At 35.2% G+C, this 21,051-nt stretch overlaps 1 protein-coding gene across 5 annotated transcripts in view; it reads right to left on the bottom strand.

The window, feature by feature from the left end:
• The window catches only part of glceb (glucuronic acid epimerase b), a 94,591-nt gene extending 76,300 nt beyond the window's left edge, over positions 1–18,291 (bottom strand). For 4 of the 5 annotated variants that reach the window (XM_023263968.3, XM_035945322.2, XM_023263970.3 and 1 more), the window contains exon 1: positions 18,092–18,291. The gene's annotated coding sequence lies outside the window, so the exon portion shown is untranslated. The remainder of the gene's footprint in view (positions 1–18,091) is intronic. The other variant, XM_023263969.3, reaches the window with a different exon arrangement.
• Positions 18,292–21,051: the final 2,760 nt, after the last annotated feature.

Here is a 21,051-nt window from a genome sequence, read left to right as displayed (position 1 = left end):
AACAAACCAGCATACCCAGAGTCGACCCGCTCACGGCGAGAAAAAGCAAACTGCACACACAAAGGTCAGCAGATTTTAAACCTTCTCGCTGTGAGGCAACAGAGCTCACCGCTGAGTTATTATGCCTCCCTGTCGCGTTGTAAATGCCACTCTAATTCTGTGGCAATAATTGAAAAAAAAAAAAAAAAACAGTTGTCTGAAATCGACCAGCTAGCCTCCAGTTTAAATCTTCTCTGGCCCCACAGTTCAAGCAGAAGCTCATTAGCAGAGAGGCTGCTGGAATTACAAAAAAATATCCTGCTCATTTGTATGCTGAAAAATAGCAGGAGAAGTTAAATTAGCAAAACTGAAGCTTTGCTCTGTGCACCGGAGTCCAAAGCATCTGGCTGCATCACGGAGACGATCTGGTCTGTGAGCCACATGTTTTCATGGCTCCTTCACCACGTCTTTACACACAGCGTCTATTTTTACTGCAACAGCTTGCTTCTCTTAAGTGTGAAATTCACTGGTGGATGTATATAAATGCATGTAATTATTGACAGCTCAATCACAACTTTGTTTTTTTAGTTGTGCATTTCAACATTAATGCAATTAGAAGAAAATCTGGCAATCGATTAGAATCCAGGATAAAACATTTGACTGTAATCCAACCAGTCGATCTTTATGGCTGTGGAACTTGGGGTTCTGCATGCAGAAATCGGTAGTTTCTTAATAAACATCCGACATAAAAGAACAACCAACACATGCAGGGCAGAATTAGGCTGCTAACCATTAATTATTAACACAAAAAACACTTCAGTGTTCCCTGCATCTCAAATTAAACCCCGCTAGTTTCAGCCGCTACAAACCAAACTCCCAAAGGAGTCTCTTCTGTCATCTGCTCCTGAGATTTACTGAGCAAATAACACCCCAATGCCACCAGCGCTGCTTTCCAACCACTACCAAGAGCAAAATTTAACCAAAATGCAAGATAAACTTGATTGCAATCTGGCCTGAAACCATTAACCCTTGTGTCGTCCTGCGGGTCCTCATTTACATTCACCAAAAAATATTGTTTCCTTGTCTGAAAAAAGAAGAACTGCAAAAATTCTGCCAAAAAATCCCCCAAATTTCAGAAAATTTACAAAACCTTCAGGAAGAAAATTCCTATAATTCCTTAAAAGTTTACCTGAAAAGTTTTATTCAAAAAAAAATCCCAAATTTGGCAAGAAAATTCTTGTAAATATTTTCAAAAAATGAGTAAAAATCTTCCCCAAAAAAAATCCTAAAAATATCTAAAGTGATTCCATATATATCAGTAAAACTTCTAATATTTTCTTTAAGAACATTCACAAAAAAAATTTACCAAAATCCAGTGAAATTTGCTGGATTTTGGTTGATTTTTTTTTTGTGAATGTTCTTAAACATTTTTAACATTTCTTTTGTTCCACCAAAAAATGTTCAAAACTTTCCCAAAAATGTTGAAAATGTGGACATCAGAAGTTTCCCTGTGAAAATATTTTTTTCCTCACATTTTCAAACTTTAAAACGGGTCAATTTTGACCTGCAGGACAACAGGAGGGTTAAGTTATTCTGAAACGTTACAACAGTTCAAACATGGTAATAAATGACTTTGACAGCTCAGTTGCATTTACTTTTCCCATTAAGTAATTTAAACTGCAGGGGATGACAGACTCGGCAGCTTTAACATAAATCTACTGACAAACTGCGGTTCTTTTGACCTCAAGCAGTTTGTCTTCATCTCAAGTATTCAGATGCTACCAGGTGTTCGGACACAAGGCTGCAAAAGAGTCGTGAAGAAATGTAAAACAAGTGCTGACGAAGCGAGTGCATTGGTCGTAGCTAAATACTGCAGGGACTTCACCCGAACTTAGTGTGTCCAGCCAATCCAATAAAGACTTAACAGGTCTCTGGGGCCAAGGTCACGCCTCCCACCCCAAAAGAAGGAAAACTTCATTTGCAAGCCTAATCAAGTGTGAATGTCACAGGGGCATTGCGAAGGAGAGCTGCAGAAGGCTAATTTCGCTTGGAGAAGATGAGACAGCTTTTGAGTCTCCCGGATTTGCAATATTGGAGGGTGTGGGGTTGTAAAGACAGCTATTAAAACAATTAACTAAGACATCCTTTATCCACATTGGGTAGTAAGAGCGGATGGCTCTTATGAGACTGAATGCAAAATGGCAGCCCGGGGACATTTCACTGCACAACTTTCATGCACTGAGCCCTTCAATTATTGAACTGGATGGAAAAGAACTCCTTCCAGCCAATTTCGCTGGAGTTTGGTTGATTTTTATGTGAATGTTCTTAAGAAACACTTAACATTTCTTTTTTTTCACCAAAAAATGTTCAAAAATTTCCCAAAAATGTTGAAAATGTGGACATCAGAAGTTTCCCTGTGAAAATATTTTTTCTTTTCCACGTTTTCAAACTTTAAAACAGGTCAATTTTGACCCGCAGGACAACACGAGGGTTAAGCTCTATCATGCTTATTTCTCTCACTTAACATAAATGCAACGCTTCCTGCAGCTGCTTCGTGAGGAAAAAAAGCCTTGTGACTCATCGCTTTTTGTGGTGCCAATTTATGTTCCTGGATATTTTGGTGAAATCTGACTCTGGCTTGTGAATATAGTGCACTTGTTATACGCTAAGATAAAGTAAAGCAAAGGAGGGTTTGGGTCATGCTAGCTCTGTCTGACTGCATCAGCTAATGGGGAAGTTTGTCCTTGAGGTACATTTATGCAAAGCCGGAGCCGCCTCCTGAATATATGTTGTTTTGAATCTCTAGCAGAGGTGGCGAGTGCACGATCAGCACAACCCACAGTCATAATAGACGCTATTTGAGAATAAGACACAGGTAGAAAAATACAGGTATTTACCATAAACACATAATGAATACAAAGAAGCAGGAAAAAAAAAACAATTAAAAGTACACGCACACACTTGGCTGGCACAAACACCAACAACTAAGGACGCCCCAGACAAGCATGCTGTTTGTGGAGCTGCTGCCAAGTTAAGCTTTTTTTTTAACCTCAGTTCCATTAAAGACAAGACAGATTGTTTGAACAAGTGAATGACGCAGGAAGGCTGGAGAGAGTAAACGGAGAGACAAGCATTCAGCCCGTTAAATGCATGTAGAACACGAGGAGCGCTGTTAACCCTCGTGTCGTCCTGCGAGTCAAAAATGACCTGTTTTAAAATTTGAAAATGTGGAGAAAAAAAAAATCACAGTGAAACTTCTGATGTCCACATTTTCAACATTTTTGGGAAATCTCTGAAAAATTTTTTGGTGGAAATAAAGAAATACTAAAAATGTTTCTTAAGAACATTCACATAAAAATCAACCAAAATCCAATGAATTTCTGAGTATTTTGGTTGATTTTTATGTGAATGTTCTTAAAGAAAATATTAGAAGTTTTATTGATATATATGGAATCACTTTAGATATTTTGAGGATTTTTTTGGAAGATTTTACTCATTTTTTAAAAAAAATACTGACAAGAATTTTCTTGCCAAATTTGGGGTATTTCTTTTAAAATAAAACTTTTCAGGGAAACTTTCAAGGAATTATTGGAATTTTCTTCCTGAAGGTTTTGCAAGTTTTCAGAAATTTGGGGAATTTTTTGGCTGAATTTTTGGATTTTTTTTCAGACAAGGAAACAATATTTTTTGGTGCCTGTAAATGAAGACAACAGGACGGTTAACTTCAGAGACAACACAGTGCCACTGAATAGACACTCATTAGCTCAACTGTGCGTTTAACCCAGAGATATAAAGGTTCGGAGCAGCGTGTTCTTGGGTTTGAAGCTCTGCTGACAGATAGGACAGAAGGCGAAGACACAACCGCTCCACACACGATCCAGAGCCAGCCAACCAGTACATCTCACTCCCCGTAGAGTGTCACAATTCCCTGGAACGCCGGTTTGGACCGAGCAGCTCTCTAATCCTGGCTTCATTTTCAATACTAAATTAGTGTTAAACACATTTTTACTAAAAGACCCGTTTCACTGAAAGCCAAAAAGTACAGGGGGATAATGAGACGGCAGAGTATCTGCCATCCTCGTGCCTGAGGGCAGCGGAGGTTACTTTTCTTTTGTTGTACTGGGTGGCTGGTATTTGGCACTGAGGAGGGGTTTAGAGCAGAGGGCCTGGGGGAGGGTTATGGCTCCAAAGCATGCAAACATAAGCTGTCTGCGTGTCGCCTTTGAAGCAGGCCATGGTTGGTCGTACTGTGGGGGTCACGGGGCAAGAGCGAGTGGACTCATCCAACCCCCTCGACCCACAGCTAAAAATGAAACGAAAGAAACCTGTAGAGCAGCGGTGTCAGACTCATTCTAGTTCAGGTTCCACATTCAGCACATCTAAAGTGGACCGGGCCAGTAAAATCACAGCATAATGACCCATAAATTACCACAACTCCTAATGTTTCCTTTGGTTTAGTGCAAAAATGTTCACATTTAAGAAATTATCTTTTTACAAAACATCATGAACAACCTGAAATGTCTTAAGAAAAATAAGTTCAACTTCAGCAACATTCAGCCTCAGTTTATCATTTCCACATTACAACTTCCAGATCACAGAGTATCGACAAAAGAACACAACATTTACTCATCTGAAACTGAACGATATAGTGTTTTACTTTGTGATCAAAATGACAAGTCAGACAAAAAAAGTAGAAAACCAACAAAAACAAGACAAAATATTACAAAAATGAGACACAGAACGACAAAAAATAAGCAAATGACACCAAACAAAACAAAAAAGAGAAAAAAAATCTGACAAAAATGTTACAAAGTGACAACAAAATGAACAAATGGCACAAGCAACACAAAAAGACACAATAGGACAAAAGCGAGACAAAAAACACAAACAAGACAAAAAGGAAACACAAAATGATAAAAAAATGACACAAACGACAAAAGAAAACACAAAATTAGACAAAAAGTTACAAAGCGACAAAAAATGGACATAAGCGAGACAAAAAGGAAACACAAAACGACAAAAAGTGAGAAACAAAACGACAAAAGGCAAACAACACAAGTGAGATAAAAAGGAAACACAAAACAACACAAAACAAAACAAAAAATTACACAAAAAAGTTACAAAGTGACAAGAAAATGGACAAACGACGCAGAAAAAGACACAAAAGGACAAAAAGGAGATCTGAGAAGGAAACTGGATTTTAACACATTAACGATGCGTTCAATGCAACTATGCACTAAAAATCCTATGAGGAGTCGTCGACTACATCTTTAAACAATCATTGAACTGCTATCTGAGGCTCTGATTCCAGTAACAGCGGTTTGTGCTTCAGGATTTAGGAGGTTCAGATTAAGATTCAGCACTGTGGGACAACCTGCCTTTCCCTGCGATGGGGACAAAAATCCCAGCAGCTCCAGCAGCGAGGAGGACAAAAAAAAGCAGCCACCAGCCGAATCATTTCAAAGACTAGAGACAAGCTGCTGTGCTCTGAAAGCTGCTGTTAAACCGTCTTCCTTCAGCTTTTCTAAACAACGTCTGTCCAGCAACTTAACATGAGGTCAGATTCTGCTTTTCAGCTTCACTTTGCCTTTGTGTGCTGAACCTTTGTTCCTCAACACACTGAAGGTTTGCTTTGTGGGACTGTTGAGACGATAAGTGGTGATTTATATTTTTTAAAGCACTTTGTATGCAGCCACCAATGTCATGAGAGGAAGGGAAAATTACAGGTCAAAGCGGGTCCAATTCAGCAGCTGATTTATCAAGCATTTATTATGAGACTGTAAGGTTTCATTATTATTATTGTCATTATTTTAAAACTATTCTCTTTAACCCTCATGTCGTCCTGCGGGTCAAAATTAGCCCGCTTTAAAGTTTGAAAAAGTGGGGGAAAAAAATATTTTCACAGTGAAACTTCTGATGTCCACATTTTCAACATTTTTGGTGGAAAAAAAGAAATGTTCAAAATGTTTCTTAAGAACGTTCACAAAAAAAATCAACCAAAATCCAGCGAAATTCGCTGGATTTTGGTTGATTTTTATGTGAACGTTCTTAAATAAAATATTATAAGTTTTATTGATATATATGGAATCACTTTAGATATTTTTAGGATTTTTTTTGGAAGATTTTTGCTCATTTTTTTGAAAAAATTTACAAGAATTTTCTTGCCAAATTTGGGAGATTTTTTTTTTTTTTTTAAATAAAATTTTTAAGGTAAACAAACAAAAATGACATTAAAAAAAATGAAAAGCAAAACGCAAAATGGCAAAAACAGGAGACAAATGACAAAAGCCAGACTGAAAAAGAAAAAAAAACTAAACCAAAACAAAAGATTACAAAAATGAGACAAAGAACGACAAAAGTGAGAAACAAAATGACAAAAAAAAATGGCGAAACGACACAAGCGAGACAAAAAAAAATACAAAACTGGACAAAAAATGACAAAAGTGAGAAAAAAAGCAACAAAAAAAACAGACAGGAAACAAAACGACAAAACGTGACAAAAAACAAGTCAGACAAAAAAGACAAAAAACAGCAAAAACGATCCAAAATATTACAAAAACAAGACACAAAATGACAAAAGAACAATGAACAATCTAGAATTTTACTTTATCAAAACAACAAAAGTGAGAAACAAAGCAACACAACAAACAAAACACACAAGCAAGACAAAAAGGGAACATAAAACGACAAAAACTTGAGACAAATGATGAAAGACGTCAGAAACAGACAAAAAAAACAACAAAAACAAGACAAAATATTACAAAAATGAGACACAAAATGACAAAAGAACAATCTACTATTTTACTTTCTGATCAAAACAACTTGTCATGGTCTAGAAATGATTTTTAATTTATATTTTTACTAATTTACAATCTGCAGTTAATGTCTTCTCTGGAATTTTTCACACTTTGAGGGCTGGATTGGACCCTCTGGAGGACTGCTTTTGGCCCACGGGCCACGTTTGACACCCCTGACCCCTTGATAGCCGAATCAAATTCTACCGTTCTGACAGTAAAACCAGGCTGTGTGGAGGTGAAAGAGGAGCTACTTCTCATTCTGGCTCCTTCTTCACTTGTTACTCTGACAGTTTCCGTACTGTACAGCTAAACCCAACACTATCAATATCTCCCCGGAGAGATCGTCTGAAAGCTCGCCATGATCCCCGCGTTTGAACAATATCGCCTCTCCTCCCCCTCCCTCCGTCGATGACGCACGACTACAAACACATTTGATTTTCGATGCGGTTGGACAGCGTGTCTTAAGAAGGAGCTCTGAGAGACGTTAAGCCGGCCCTCAGATCTCGGCTGCTGCAGATTCTTGTCGAGACAGACATGCTTAGATTAGGCTAAAAACCCAACAGCATAAAGGCGTAACAACACAGGAATGATATTTGTTCATAGGCATAAAACAAACACAGAGAACTAGAGTGGACTGAGCGCGCTACAAGTTGCAGATCTGGTTTCTACTTTGCTCCCATTCAGCAGCAAAAAGTGAAAGTTCAACATAAAACCCTGGTGCCATTTGACAGCTTTCTGCTGTGTGCTCCTTGGTGTTTTAAACCCCCGCATCTGAGGCCAGAAGTGAGAACTTCAGCCACAAGGACACTCGACTGCTCCGTGCAGTGTGGTGAAATGTGCTGATTAAGGGCACTCATCAGAGAAGAGAGTGGAATGGCTTTGGAAGGACGTACATCAACGATAAATCAAAGCACAACGATGTGGAGCTGCAGCGTGCCAAATTCAGCAGATAGCAGCGCTACGTTTAATATTTACTGGAGACGATGGACTGGAGGAGGGCATGTGGGTTTAACACCGGGTCTACAGAGAAGGTGTAGAACATTAGCAGGTACTCGGTCAGGTGTCTCCTAATATACAATCACTGCAGTCGCACCGGTTAAAAGTAGCAAAAAAGACAATTTGTCGAGACATTAGGTCACCAGTATCGACAATATAAAGCAACAAAATAGAAGCTTATTTGTTTTGTTAGACACGTGAGACAAACAGCGGATGTACTTTTTGTGTAGACACAGCTTAATGCTATCATTGTGACATATTTATTATCAGTTATTCAGATGAGACTGTGTCAGCAGACTACTTCTATTAAAAATGTTTAACTTTTGCTAAATTCACATCTTACATTGTCCACACTATTCCAGACTTTTAGCATGCACTTGACTCCGTTTCAGCTTGAAAATTCTGGGGTTGTGCATGGATACCAAAACCCAGAAATACACACAAACCAACCAAATGAACGCCTGAGGCTCTGAGCCCTCACTTAGAGTTAAACAAATTAAATAAACATGGGTCAATGATTACCATTAGCCAGCTGGTTGTGTAGCTATCGATATGCTCATTAATTTAATCTGAAATGGTCAGAGCATCATTGTAACCATCATTTAGACATTGAGTTTCATGAATCCAATGATTTGGAGGCTGCAGGTAAATTCTGTGCTGAATGCTGATGTTGACAATGACAGAAATGCTCAGTGTTCTTAAGTAAAGCTCTTAAATCCACAGTTAAAATACTGTCAAAGAAAAAGGCCTGCAATAAATGAGTTATTTAAAAGTAAGCTAAATAATGAGACAAAATGTGAATTTTGTGAAGTTATATATGTGTATGTGTATACATATATATATATATATATATATATATATATATATCCACAAACATTAATTCTTTCTTCTATCGGCATTTCTATCAGCTCTCTGTTCCGACTCACTGACTGTCTAATTAGCAAGCTGCCAACTTCTGCCAGCGTTGCTGCAATCTGCCACCACTCAAAAATAGAACAAATCCACGCTCTGCAGTAAAAGGTTTTGTCTCAGAATCTTTGTTGGAATTTTTCTGGACACCCTGACTGGATATAAAGTCACTAAAAATATAAAGAAATTTCTTATTTCTATTAATTGTCACTAATTGTATTTGTTCCACCAGCCAGCTGGCACAAACTGCAGCACTAATAACCTCAGACTATGAGTATTTGAAGCTTCACCTTGCAAATTCAAGATTTAGTTTTGAAAATTTCTAATGATAACTAAGTGTAATTTGAGTATGAACATTTGCAAAATGTGTGTGGGTGTGTTTTTTTTTATCTTGCTTGTGTTGTCTACTTTTTTGATATTTTGTTTCTCACTTTTGTCATTTTTTTGCCTCGTTTTTGTTTTGTCCACTTTTTGTCGCTTTGTAACCTTTTTGTCCAATTTTTTTTGTCTCTTTGTTTTGTTTCGTGTCGTTTGTCTCATTTTTTGTCTTTTTTCCTCGCTTTTGTCATCTTGTGTCTCACTTTTGTCCTTTTGTGTTTCGCTTTATTCAGTTACTGTCTTGCTTGTGTTGTTTGTCCATTTTCTTGTCGCCTTGTAACTTTTTTGTCTCTTTTGTTGTTTTGTGTCGTTTGTCTCAGATTTTGTTTTTTTTTCTCATTTTGTGTCTCGTTTTTGTAATAATTATCTTGTTTTTGGTGGAGTTTTTTTGTCTAACTTTTGTCGTTTTGATCTTAAACTAAAATACTGTATCATTCAGTTCCAGGTACCTGTGATTATAAACAGGAGTTGTGGTTGTTTATAGGTTATTATACTGTGATTTTACTGGTCCGGCCTGAACTAAGATGAATTTGCCACCCCTGGTCTAGATGGAGCAGAAAACATCTCAGAGAACCACAAAATATGAAGAGCAATACAAAACATAAATGCATGGAAATAGATTCTTCACCTAGAAGACTGTGAATGGTGTCGTGCATCTCTCTGCTCTGTGTGTGCCTCACTCCGTTGCCTTTCTGGTTCTCGTGTAAATTCAGAGCACCGCATGAAACCAGACAGTGCCCAGCAGCCGGGTTCAGAAACGATCCTCAGGCAGGATGCCAGGGATCAATGCTAGTTGCCAAAGTTGACAGAACGGCTGCCATAATGTCAGAGATTACAACAGGAGCGATAAAGTTTCCGGATAATTGCGCCCCATATTTCTGTTTAAATTTCAACCGAGGCTCACTAAAACTTTATATTTTCATGAGTTTCCACCACAGCTCCTCAGAGTCAGTATCTTAAAGGTCAGGACTGGTCTTCTGCACTGGAATCAACCTTCAAGGGAAAATTCTAGTGTGATGAATTATGCCTTCTAGTAAAAGCTATTTTTGACATTTTATGGCAAAGATGTACTAAACTGTTCCTTTTTCTTCTCTTTTTCATAATTCAGTAAACGATTTCAAAAAGTTTTGCAGAGACTGCTTGGCATGTTTTGGTCAATACATAATTGAGGGACTTCTGAAGTCCATGGGATATATCTTGCATACACTTTCTTTAAAAGTAGAAAAACTAATGTTATTTATGTTCATTATGATCATGTCTTTACAAATTCCATAATTATTTATTATAGAAACAATCACTTATTAATAAAAAATGACTGGATGTCGCTAAAATGTCAACTAAATAACCGTCTGAATTTAATACCAACCACCTTCTAATTAGCTAAACAATAATAAAATGAGCTGATTCAGAAATAGTTTGGTCACTTTGTCTCGATTTTGTCGTTTCATGTGTCAATTTTGTCATTTTGTGTCTCATTTTTGTCATTTTGTGTCTCGGTTTTGTCATTTTGTGTCTCGGTTTTTAATAAAAAATGACTGGATATCACTAAAATGTCAACTAAATAACCGTGCCAATTTAATAACAACCACCTTCTAATGAGCTAAACAATAATAAAATGAGTTGATTCAGAAATAGCTTGGATTGTGTTCTTTTTATTAAGTTGAGATAATCATGACAGATATTTGTTTTTTGGCAATACATGAAATTTTATATGGAAAATAACAAATTGTATCTGTGTCCGAGAAATCACTTTCCACTAAGTTCCTCATTACAAAAACACCTCCAGGAAGTGTGTTAATTCCAGATCACATGACCTGCTCATTTTGTTTCTTTTCTGGTCATTTTCAGTCCATTTTGTGGTCATTTTAGGCCTTTTTGTGTCATTTTGTGCATTTTTGTGGTCATTTTGTGTCCATTTCAGTCTGTTTGTGGTCATTTTAGGTGTTTTGTGGTCATTTGGTGTGTCTGTGGTCATTTTCCAACTTTCTGTAGTTATTTTGTGTGCCTCTCGTCATTTTGTATCTTTATATGATAATTATGTGTCTCATAATTATCATAAAATCCGTTCCGTTTCTACGTCACACCACAGAAACAGGACTCTGACATGAGTCCAGAACCCTCTGGGAATAAAGTTTATCTTATCTTAGATATTGCTAGAAAGACCACTATGCTTTTGACATTGCCAGATTCCAATCTTTCCAACATAATTATGAACAAATATCTTCACTGCCAGCTTTTCATGGTCAGATAAAAGCATCAATATCACAAAAAAAGATGCTTAAAATAATCAAGGTAAGAGGCATTAGTAATAGGAGAAGTATGCATGAGATTATAGAAATGGAATTAAAGAAACACACTGACATGTTTCAGCCAGTTCTTCTGCAAAATGTGAAGCATTTCAGGTATTTGTCTCGCCTGTGGTGTAGTTTGACATATAAAATATAAATTATAGCAGCTTGCATAAAGACCTGGAGCAGCACATGGAGTTCACTGTTGCACTTTGAAACTTGACCTCCGTGAATCGGCTGCATCGACTCACTTCTCTCATTCAAACAGATATTTGTTAGCACAGACATGGAGGTGATTTGTTATGTTAAGGACACGTTGAGGGGAATTCACTTCACCAGAGACGTGTTCAAGGTGAAGAGAAGTCCTGCAAACAACATCAACTGTGTGAAAACTTCCCAGCTCGCTTTTATCACTAGAATCCACAGCATAGAGCTAATGAGCATCGTGTTAACGTATTAAAGTCCAGCGATCTAAATGTAAATCAGGTCGCATGCCACTGGCCTGATTTACATTTAGATAAGTGGGCTTTAATTTCCTTGAGAGAAAATCCTCATTTTCACACAAATGAATCGATTAACTAAGTATGATTGCTCGCTGGATCAATAGGACGAGAGCGGGAGCCATTAATCAGCCGAGCAGATGTATGGGCTGATATTGGTGCATATAGCAGACGATGTGCAGTGACTAATGTCAGCAAAAGATTTGAATTAATAAAAAAAAAATAATACAGGCAAAATGGTTACTTGAATTGTAAAATGTCCTGCACAGTACATAGGATATTGTGCTTTGTATTAATCATTTAATACTATCATTATTTGTTTTTTATGTATTCTGTATTATTTCTTATCATCCATAATTGATGATTTTACTGTCTTTATCTGAACTTTATCATTTATTGTTGAGTTTTACTTTCTCTCAGTACTTTTAGTGGACAAATTGCTGTATTGGCTGACCAGAATTTTCCTACATTAAATGATTTGAAGCTTCATAATTTAAAACTGTCAATACAGAAACAACAATTAAATCCACAGGTTGTGCATTTAATTTTCTTTTTTGTTGTTTGATCAGCTTTTTAGATCCTACATGCTTCAATAAAGGCAACCGGGCTTCTTCTTTTGGTTCTTGGTACTAAAGCACATCATTTTTTTAAATCTCCCAAATTACTAAAGACACATATATGGAAAACACTCTGCTTTGGACAATATTTCATGTCTGACATGTTTTATCCACCAAAAGGAAAATTCAATTACCTTAAAATTCCTGACAAAAGGGGTTTTAAGGGTTCTCTAAAAAAGAGACGATAAGCAACAAAAACAAGACGAAATATTCCAAAAACGAGACACAAAACGACAAAAGAACAATGATTTATGATCAAAACGACAAAAAAGCACAAAAAACAAGAAGAAAAGGCAAAATATTACAAAAAGGAAACACAAAATGACAAAAACGAAAAATAAAATGTCAAAAACATGAGACAGCAAAAATCACACAAAAAAGACAAAAAAACAACAAAAATAAGGCAAAATATTACAAAAAATAGACACAAAATGACAATAAATGAGACAAATAACCCAAACACCACAAAAAGAGACAAAATTAGACAAAAAAGTTTCAAAGCAACAAAAAATGGACAACAAAGTGAGACAAAAATGACACACAAAACTGCAAATAAAGCAAAACACAAAATGACAAAAATAAGACAAAAAACAAGCGAGACAAAAAGGAAACACAAAAAGACAAAAACGAGAAACAAAATGACAAAAATATGAGACAAACAACAAACGTCAGACAAAAAACAACAAAAACATGACAAAATATTACACAAAACGACAAAAGAACAATTATTTATGATCAAAACGACAAAAAAAGGACAAAAAACAACAAAGAGGACAAAATATTACAAAAAGAAACACAATGACAAAGACACGAAACAAAACAACAAAAATATGAGACAGACAAAAAAAGACAAAAAACAAAAATAAGACAAAATATTACAAAAATGAGACACAAAACAACAAAAGAACAATGAACAATCTAGTATTTTACTTTATGATCCAAACAACTTGTCATGGTCTAGAAATTATTTTAAATTTATAGTTTTACTAATTTACAATCTGCTTCTCTGGAATTTTTACACTTTGAGGGCCGGATTGGACCCTCTGGAGGACCGCTTTTGGCCCTCGGGCCTCATGTTGGACACCCCTGCACTAGACAGTTCTGGTAGTCAACACATTGGATGTGGGGATAAAGGCACAAACTAAATCAACTTGGGACCAATTACCACAGCCAGATGGCTGAGCTGGAACATCTCAAACACTTGTTGGACGCTAGCACTGAGAAGCATCCAGAACCTTCCAACAGGAATAGAAGAACTGGACGCTGGCTGGTGGGAGATGTGCGGATCTGTTGTGGCTTCAGGTCACGGCTTACAGGACTCAAAGGATCTGCCACGAACATCTTAGCATCAGACCACGATGAGACAAACCCCCTCAGAGGTCTGACCGACAGAGTGTCCGGCATGAGTCGGTCATCAATCATCACTGCGAAGTTCACACATCCAAGAGAAGCAACACCAAACAGAACACGTTTCTGAGTAGAGAAAGAGTACAAATGTTCAAATGTTATCTAATTATGACAGTTTGGCGAAACATCGAAGCCAAATTGTTTATTCCACAGTTGTGTTTTTTTCTCTGATTGCTCGATGCTGACAATGCAGACGAATTATCAGATATTTCTGTCTCAATCCGCGGTTTTTACTCATAGTACTGCTGTTTTTCATCCCAGTTTTCTTCTTGTTCTTCTTGCACTGTGAGCCCTCAGGATTAATAAAGTATCTATCTAACTATCTATCTAGAGTCTATGTATCTATCTAGAGTCTATCTATCTATGTATCTATCTATCTATAGTCTATCCATCTATCTCAAACTTCTGAATGGTAATGTATATTTTTAGTGTATTTTTATTAGATTTTTACTATTTTTTACTGTATATTTTTTATATTTTTGCTATGTTTTATGAGATTTTTACTGTATTTTTACATTTTCACTATATTGTTTACTGTATTTTTACAATATTTTGACTGTATTTTTTTTTACTATTTTTTAGTGTATTTTCATTATATTTTTGCTATATTTATACTGTATTTTTCTACATTTTTACTGTATTTTTACTATTTCCCATTTCCATCAACCATCACTCCTGTGTTCTAATGCTACATTGTGTTAGCTAATGGTGTTGAAAGGCTCATTGATGATTAGAAAGCCCTTGTGCAGTTATGTTAGCACATGGAGAAAAGTGGGAGTTTTTGCCTAGGTGACCCCAAACTTTTGAACGGTAGTATATGATTAATTGAAAGGAAACTTTTCAATACTTACCCTTTAATGCTGATTGGATATTACTTATGATGCATGAAAAATCTGATTGTGCTGAGGACAGTGACCACAGACACAGAGAGCTGAATCAGAGCCAAAATCGTGCATTTTAAATGAAAAGGAAAGGAAAATAACAAAACCAAAAATGGAAAATTATGCTAAATATCGGCTCCAATAATAGGCCTCAACTGATCCTTAATTTAAAAAAAAAAAAGTTTACTACATAATCTGATATCAATAATGAGCTCCTATGAGCACATACACTGGCCTGACCGATCAATCCATCAATATACGCTGAATAATAATGAACAGCAGCATGCAAATGGTCTTCTTTTCTGACTTGAGAGTAAAAGTTAAACATCTAATTCCTATTGCTACTGTTTAAAAAGGGTTAAATGTAGTCAGTTGTGCACAGAAGCTTTCAATTGGTGCCAAATTCCCTGACTTAATCCACATTCTTGTCAGGTGTGGCTTTACAGGACAGTGACCAGTACGCAGACACTCCTTTGACCAGTGATTATAAAAGGCCACCTCAAAATAAGCTTTCTTTAAATGACACGACATCACGGATGACAAGAGCAAGACAGGAATGGACATGCTGGATGCTGGCATGTCAGGGCTGTAGACAGGAACTGAAATAAGCACAATTCTACCATTAGTTGTCTATGAAAACAACGTACAGCATCACGGTTTACAGACAAGCTGCGACATGGATGCTCTGGAAGTCCAACAACGTGACGACGCACCCTAAAATATCCACCAACTTTGCCAAGCCCTTCATGAAGAGCACGACATCATTTCACAAGCCAACACCGACAATCCCTTTAACTCAGTGTGGTCCTACACAATGCAAATGGTGGCGACACCAACATGTGAATTCTGCTCAATGACACCACGCTACCTCAGCCTGTTGTCATTTCTGATATACGGCAGTCTTTGTTGCTTCTTTACATCAATTCCCCCGAGTTCAGTACGTATCTCAATCCATCTGTTATACCGTGTTTACTTTGACTTTAATGTGTGTAATAAACACACAAGAACAAAAACCTCCAACAGCACCAACACAGTTGCGTCTCGTCTTCTTCGCAAGACATTTAGGAGGATGTGGACATGTCAGTCGCCTCAAAATAGCCTGAACTTCAGAAGACCCTCAACAATGCACCCTGTTAACAGCTGTGTAGTCACCAAAACAGAGAGGGATTAGGCTGTGAGGGGAGGCACGGACACAAGCACAACTGACCACCGAAAAGGTAAAGATAGCTGCTAGTCGCTGCATGTGTGATTATACTGAACTCCCAAAAGCAACAATTGCACATAAGTGGCCCTTTTAGCTTTAGAGTCTGTAATAACAGGACGAATGCGTGGCGCTTGTGGGTGGGGTGCAAATCTTTGAGGATGGAGAAGTTAGTGCACATGAGAAAGAGACAAATGCAGAGGAGCAGCAGCAATGCATGTTCTGATGCAGGTTCTTAAATCAGGGGTGTCCAACATGTGGCCCGTGGGCCAAAAGCGGCCCTCCAGAGAGTCCAATCCGGCCCTCAAAGTGTAAAAATTCCAGAGAAGACATTAACTGCAGATTGTAAATTAGTAAAACTATAAATTTAAAATCATTTCTAGACCATGGCAAGTTTTTTTTTTTATCATAACAGTAAAATATTAGTTGTTTAGTAGTTGTTTTGTCGTTTTGTGTCTCACTTTTGTAATATTTTTGTCTGTTTTTTGTCTGACTTTTGTCATGTCTCATGTTTTTGTTCTTTTCTTTTTCATTTTTGTTGTTGTGTTTGACATATTTTTGTCATTGTGCTTCGCTTTATTCGTTGTTTTTTTGTCTTGCTTTTGTCGTTTTGTGTCTTTTTTGTCTCGCTTGTATTTTAGTCCATTTTATTGTCATTTTGTTCCTTTTTTTGTACTACTCTGTCTTGTTTTAGGTTTTTTTGTCTTATTTTTTTGTCTGACTTTTGTCGTTTGTCTCCTGTTTCAGTTGCTTTGTTTCTCATTTTTGTCTTGTTTTTGTTGTTCTGTCTTTATTTATCTCGCTCGTGTCGCTTGTTCAATTTTTTTTGTTTTGTATCTTGTTTTTGTAATATGTCGTCTTGTTTTTGTTGCTTTTTCTCTGATTGTTGTCATTTTGATCATAAAGTAAAATATATTGATTGTTTTTTGTCATTTCGTGTCTTGTTTTTGTAATATTTTGTCTTGCTTTTTGTTTGATTTGTCATTTGTCTGACTGTTGTTTTATTTCTGGTTTTTGTCGTTTTGTGTTTCTTTTTTGTCTCACTTGTGTTTATTGTCTAATTTTTTGTCATTTTACGTTTCGCTTTATTTGTTGTTTTGTGTGTCATTTTTGTTGTTTTGTTTCTTGTTTTTCTCATTTTTTGTATTGTTTGTGTCAATTGTGTAGTTTTTCATCTCGTTTTTGTCATTTGTCCATTTTTTTGTCGCTTTGTAACTGTTTTTGTCTAATTTTTTATCTCTTTTGTTTCGTTTCATGTCGTTTGTCATTTTTTTGTCATTTTGTGTCTAATTTTTATGCTGTTTTGTCTTGTTCTTGTTATTTTTTGTATAACACTATATTGTTCAGTTCCAGATAGCTGTGACTAAATGTTGTGTTCCTTTGTAGACACTCTGTGATCTGGAAGTTGTAATGTGGAAATGATAAACTGAGGCTGAATGTTGTTGAAATTGAACTTAATTTTCTAAAGAAATTTCAGGTTGTTGATAGTGGTTATTTATAGATTTTTAGGGTCTGATTTTACTGGTCGGGTCCGCTTGAGATCAAATTGGGCTGAATGTGGAACTAACCTGAACTAAAATGAGTTTGACACCCCTGGTTTAAATATTCCAGAAACAGAAACACAACAGATGAGTAAATATTAGCTACCCAGTGCCCCAAGTTAAGTTTGTCAGTTTCATTCACAAAAAAAAGAAGAAAAAAAGAAGAAGAAGAAGACATGGCTTCCACGCGTAGCCACCTCATCACTGCCTCTCTAGCAGGACAAAAAATAGTAATAATTTTAAAAAACTGCTATTTTTCTGCTAAGCATCCAGGCGACCTAGCCAGCTAGCCAGTCGCCACTTTAAACTAAACAGATGTATCGTTAGCATGCAGGCTAACGGGGATAAGCATTCCGGGGACGGAGTCGACACTGAAGTTCCTGCATTCCCCCCCTCTCTGGTTCCGTTTACACAAGCCCACGAGCTGGGTGTGTTTCTCTATCACAGACTTAAAGTGCCCCACGCGTGTAAAGTTGAGGGAGGAAGCGAACACCGGTGAGATTTAAACGTTTTTCCGCTGATGAGAAACTCCGGAGTAGAAAATATCAGCTAGCATTAATGCATTAGTCTGGACGGAGCCAGCCATAGCGACCTTACCTGGAGGGTTTAAAAGGTGTCGAGCCGAGCCGGAGTTTGTCCGGGGGAAGCCAGAGGTTGTTGTTTTCGCTGCTCGGTGGATCGGTTTAAAAGAGACTCCCGGTTCACCTCGGGCTGTATGACGGTCAACTGAAGCCGCTGGTTGCCTGTCCTCCCTCCTTCCAGCCACAACAGCGACTGAACCAGCGTCTGCCTCTCACTGTACCAAGTACCGCGAGATGACACGAGAGCTCCACGGACCAATCAGATGAGGCGGCTGGAGCCAACTGTTTGTTTTTGTTGGTGCTTAGTGGCAAAGTCAGTGGAGAGCCTTTCTGCACTGTAAAATAAAATAAAATAAAATAAAATAAAAACTGTAATCTTTAAGTACTACATTCGCCCACGGGTGTTAATACTGAGGGGAAAAAAGATATTTTACTATGGAGTAGTGAGTGCCAAATTACAAGAATAAATCTGTAAAAAAGTAATAAAATAAAAGTGGAAATATAAAGACAAATAAATAAAATTAAATAAATAAATAAAATTAAAAATAAATATTGTCGCTACATATAGACATATGAGTAAAAAATGTAAAAAAAAAAATAAAAGCAGAAATATGAAGACATTGAAGAAATGTGTTTATGAATAAAATAAAAAGTAAATAATTTGGCAATATAAAGAAATATGAACCAAAAAATGAATCCCTAAAACAAAAGGCAAATAAAAAGATAAATATAAAGACAAATAAATCAAATAATGATTAAAAAAAGATGCAATATGCTTTTAAATAAAATAAAAAATAAATAATGTTGCTATTTAAAGAAATATTGAGCAAAAATGATTCCATAAAAGAAAAGGCTAATAAAAGTAGAAATATAAAGACAAATAAATAAAATAATGAAAAAATAAGAATAAATGTGCTTATAAATAAATTAAAAAATAAATAATGTGGCAACATTAATCAAAAAATGAATCCATATAAGAAAAGCTAACATAAGCAGAAATATAAAGACAAAGAAAATTTTTTTTAAAAACAAGAAGAACAAATGTGCTTTTCCTTTGCAACATTATAATGTCACAAAGAAAAGGCACACTTCTTCTTATTTTTTAAATTATTTTATTTATTTGTTTTGATATTACTACTTTTACTAGCCTTTCCTTTTCTTTTATTATAATTATTACTTTTATTATAATATTTTTATATTTTATTTATCGTAATATATTGTATAATTGTTCTTAATATAATAACAATATTATTATGTTATTATAATATTTTGTTGTAATGTTATGTGACATTAAAAGCAAAGGAAAGGCACATTTCTTCTTATGATTTCCTATTTTATTTATTTGATTTTATTTTATACTTTTATTAGGTTTGTCTTTTCTTTTATTATATTTATTATTTTTATTATAGTATATTTTATTATAAATAATTTATACTTGATTATATTTTATTATTAATAAAAATACATACATAGTAATATTAGAATATTATCATAATAATTTTATTTTATAATGTCATTTTAAAACCAAAGGAAAGGCACATTTATTATTATTATTTTTTAATTATTTTAATTATTTGTCTTCAAATTTCTACATTCATATATTAGCCTTTTCTTTAATGCATTAATTTTTTTGATTAATATTGTTTTATATTGCCACATTATTTATTTTTAATTTTATCTATAAGCACATTTCTTATTTTTTAAATTATTGTATTTTTCATTCTTTTAATTTTATTCACTTGTCTTTATACTTCCATTTTATTATGTCTATTATTTGCATTATATTTTTATATTACATACACACACACACACACACACACACACACACACACACACACACACACACACACACACACACACACACATATATATATATCTATATATATATATATATATAGATATAGATAGATAGATAGATAGATAGATAGATAGATAGATAGATAGATAGATAGATAGATAGATAGATAGATAGATAGATAGATATAGATATAGATATAGATAGATATATAGATATATAGATACATAGATAGATATATTATTAATAAAATTACAATATTATTATAATATATTTTTTTCTTATTTTATTTATTTATTTGTATTCATATTTATACTTTATGAGCCTTTTCATTTATGGATTAATTTTTTGATTAATATTTCTTTAAATAGCAGCATTACTTATTTTCTATTTTATTTATTCTACTTTATATTTCGACTTTTATTTTATTATTCTCTTATAGATATATTTTTGTAATTTGGCACTCTCACTACTGCATAGTGGAGCGCCTTTCTGCACTGTGAAATTAAATAAAATGTGTATTTTACTTTGTATTAAAATCAGAGTGCATCTGCAAAATGGTATGTTACTCACTTTTTATTTACTTTTGCTCATTTTTGACTGCAATTAAAATTCCTGCATCTCAATGGAAACAGCACAACCATGGCTAGAACTAAAGAGAGCTGAATGAATTATTAAAATAAAGTCAATTAAAATAAAATATGCAGTTTATTATGCATTTTGCATCATTTCAATAATGTATCATATCTTATTGCTTTTCTACTTTTGAGGCACTGCATTTCTCATGTTATATTATTTTGTTCTTTCTGAGCAATATCTGGCACAAGAGTTTCCTACAAGAACACTAAAATTCTTTTATTTTAACTTATATTAACAATAGGTATTTTACTGTTTACATTTCTACAACCTCAGCAAATTAAAAGATTTTTCACATGACTCGTTGGATTAATTAATTTTGTTGAATGTATCTTTCAACTACTTAGAAAAAATTATCTGTCATTTTACCACTTACACTTTTAATTAATTTCCACACTTTTCTCCAATATGCTATATAACAATTCTATCAGTTTTGATCATTTCTGGCTCTACTCTTGTTACTTTTGTTTTTGTTTTTTATGTGCATGAAAATATGTTCTCATGAATTTAAATTCACTTTATCCTGAGTCAGAGGTAAATATACA

The sequence above is a fragment of the Amphiprion ocellaris genome, chromosome 1, assembly GCF_022539595.1.
Source record: "Amphiprion ocellaris isolate individual 3 ecotype Okinawa chromosome 1, ASM2253959v1, whole genome shotgun sequence".
NCBI lineage: Eukaryota > Metazoa > Chordata > Actinopteri > Pomacentridae > Amphiprion > Amphiprion ocellaris.
This window is presented reverse-complemented; position numbering and strand designations above follow the sequence as displayed.